Source organism: Cavia porcellus, unplaced genomic scaffold (assembly GCF_034190915.1).
Source record: "Cavia porcellus strain 051 isolate PalLab524CR breed Dunkin Hartley unplaced genomic scaffold, mCavPor4.1 scaffold_14, whole genome shotgun sequence".
Lineage (NCBI taxonomy): Eukaryota > Metazoa > Chordata > Mammalia > Rodentia > Caviidae > Cavia > Cavia porcellus.
Genome location: NW_026947497.1, coordinates 32,102,043 through 32,104,810, shown reverse-complemented (window position 1 = coordinate 32,104,810; position 2,768 = coordinate 32,102,043). Strand labels below are relative to the sequence as shown.

Here is a 2,768-nt window from a genome sequence, read left to right as displayed (position 1 = left end):
TGCTTGAGCAAATGCTGGAAATACAGCCTTCAATAGTCACAGGTAGGGTGTTTCATATAAAGAAGTGAAAAATATTAATGAAACTTCCCAGTTTGTGGGTTGACAGATGAAAAGAATATACCTCATATCTATTACAATAGGGGATAATGAAAGAAATTCATTTCAACAGTAAGATATGGAGTTTGCTTATGGTGATAAGGTAGAAAAAATTTTAATCTACACTCTTAGAGTTTGGGCTTAGGTCTGAGGATTAAACTGACATAAAACAGATGAACAAAGGGAAAAGCATAGAAATATAATGTAAGTTTTATATTAAATGGGAGCGCTCATAAAGAAATGTAAGAATCAAAGCACCAATTAGAATCAAACACTTATGTACTGAGTCAAAGAGCCATAATTTGTGAAAAGTGACTTGGGTTCAGGTCATACTCACAGAGAAGTGAGGCAGAAGATGGCTTAAAGTGTTTGTTTTTACCGATGTGATTCAGACTCAAGTCCCTGTATCTGATGATAAGAATGCTACTTCCTCTTGCTAAAGGGAGGACATCTCTCTTAGGGAATTTTATATTCTAGTCTCAAGGAGAAAAAGTACATCAATGTCTTTCTTGCATCTATTTTTCAAAAGCTTTACTGTAAAGCAATGCTTACCTTAAAGTGGCATAGTTTGGGGGGTGAGATATATTGTTACCCCTGGTGGAAATGTTATATTGAAGGATTTGTTAGAGTATGATAAATACATATGCCTCTCTCTGTCTCTCTCTCTCTCTCTCTCTCTCTCTGTCTCTCTCTCTCTCTCTCTCTCTGTCTCTCTCTCTCTCTCTCTCTCTCTGTGTCTCTCTCTCTCTCTGTCTCTCTCTCTCTCTCTCTCTGTCTCTCTCTCTCTCTCTCTCTATATATATATATATATATATATATACACACACACACACATATATAGATATATATCTTTTAAAGCATTGTTTTTAATCGGTACCAGGGATCGAACTCACGACTGCCTGCTTGCAAGGCAGGCGCTTATGCTGCTGAGCTAAATCCCCAGTCCCGTTTTAAAGCATTTTAAGTAACCTATTGTTCAGTAAATGTTATCAGACTGATCAAAAAATTTTAAAACTTCAAAAAGTTTGTACAGATTTTAGCTTATAGACATCACTTAAATGAATATAAATCTCCAGGAACTGTAAAAAAGTAAATAAGATATAAAGCTATTTTTGTCAAAGTTATGTTATTCATATACCTAGCCGAGGCTCTCCTAACAAAGTCAAAATAAAGATACAATCCTTCTCAGATAATATGAGAAAAAACTATATTTAAGCAAAATTTTTTCAGATGAAATTTTTTTTTCTGAAACACCAAGGATCCCCAGAGAGATACTTTGTGGTTAATATATGTAAAGCCCTACAAATATACTTGTGAACTGTTACAGATACAGAATGTGAAAATTGCTGCCGTTATTTTATTCCATTATGAAAATATTCTAAGTGCAAAATTTCCAACCTAGATGAGCTGAAGAATAAAAATCTAATTCATAGAGGGGAGGCATGAGCGGTTTACGAAGCCAGCAGCTAGCAGGGAGACTGTATCACGTGCCAGTGGAGCTCCCCATTATGCGCCTACTTCACTTCTCCTTTTCTGTCCCCAGAGACAAATTCTTCTCTTCCTTCATCATAGAATCAAAAAGTCCTACAATTTCATAGTGTAAGCATTCATAGGACTGGCACTTTTGCTGTCATAATTTGTTATTAGAAGTGAGGATGCAGCCATTCCTATTTCAGAAAAGTATCCACTCATTAGACTAGGAAGAGGGCCCTTGGACCATGGGCCCAGGTGCTCATCCACACACCATGGATGGCTCATTCACGGAGCGGTGTCCAAAAATTTACTCTTTTATAAAAAAAGAATAAAGAAGCTAGGAGGACATCAGAGGGAAATGAACTTGCAGGGGAAAAAAGTGAATTAGCAGGCGAGAGAGTGGGATTAAGATGAGAGAAAAACGTAGATCGCACACATACAAATTATACATATTTTAGCTTTTTGCTATTCTCAGTTAAGAGATTTATCAGTAGTAAAGTAACAAACATGCTGGCATTTTCTTCATGTATTGTTCTCAGATTAAAATATATAAATACACATACATATCTCTCTAATGTGCATCTTCTTTTGCCTCAAAAGATAACATTTGTTAAAAGAAAAGACAAAAAGCTGCCAAGATATCCATTCTTGTCTCCCTTCCTCTCCCTTCTGGCTGCTCCTCACTTCCGAGGTTTGAAATCTGGTTGAGGCTGGGCAGCAGGACAGCTCCTCTCAGGTGACGTTAGCCGCAATGACAGGCATCTCTTCAGTGGAGGCATTGTGTCACTCCCCTTCAAGACCCAGGGAGAGGACAGAGGCCAGGTTAGAATTTTATGTGCCCTACCCATGAAACTACTTTGGCTGCCAACCTAGGAATCAAGCTAAGATGAACAAAGTCTGTTCTGCCCCTGATTGATATAAGAACAACACCACCAGTGAGTGAGGTGTCTCTGCCCATTGCCAGGGGATAATGTGTGTCTGTTTATAAGCAGAATATATATATATATATATATATATATATATATATATATACACACACACACACACACAAGAGACATTTAAATCACATTATTATTTTCTTAGGGATTCATTTCATTGCCATGTGAAGTCTGAGTTAATTGTAGATGTGAATTTTGGACTAATGAAGGAAGCATCACTACTGCAGTCACTAGATCCTATTTACTTGTGAATGACTGTCC

The 2,768-nt window shown here is 37.2% G+C and overlaps 1 non-coding gene across 1 annotated transcript; it reads right to left on the bottom strand.

Annotated features, from left to right (window-relative positions):
- Positions 1-2,400: 2,400 nt before the first annotated feature.
- LOC111753620 (small nucleolar RNA SNORA48) lies at positions 2,401-2,538 on the bottom strand. The gene has a single exon (XR_002788419.2). It is a non-coding gene; the product is annotated as a small nucleolar RNA SNORA48 (small nucleolar RNA).
- Between the last annotated feature and the right edge of the window lie 230 nt (positions 2,539-2,768).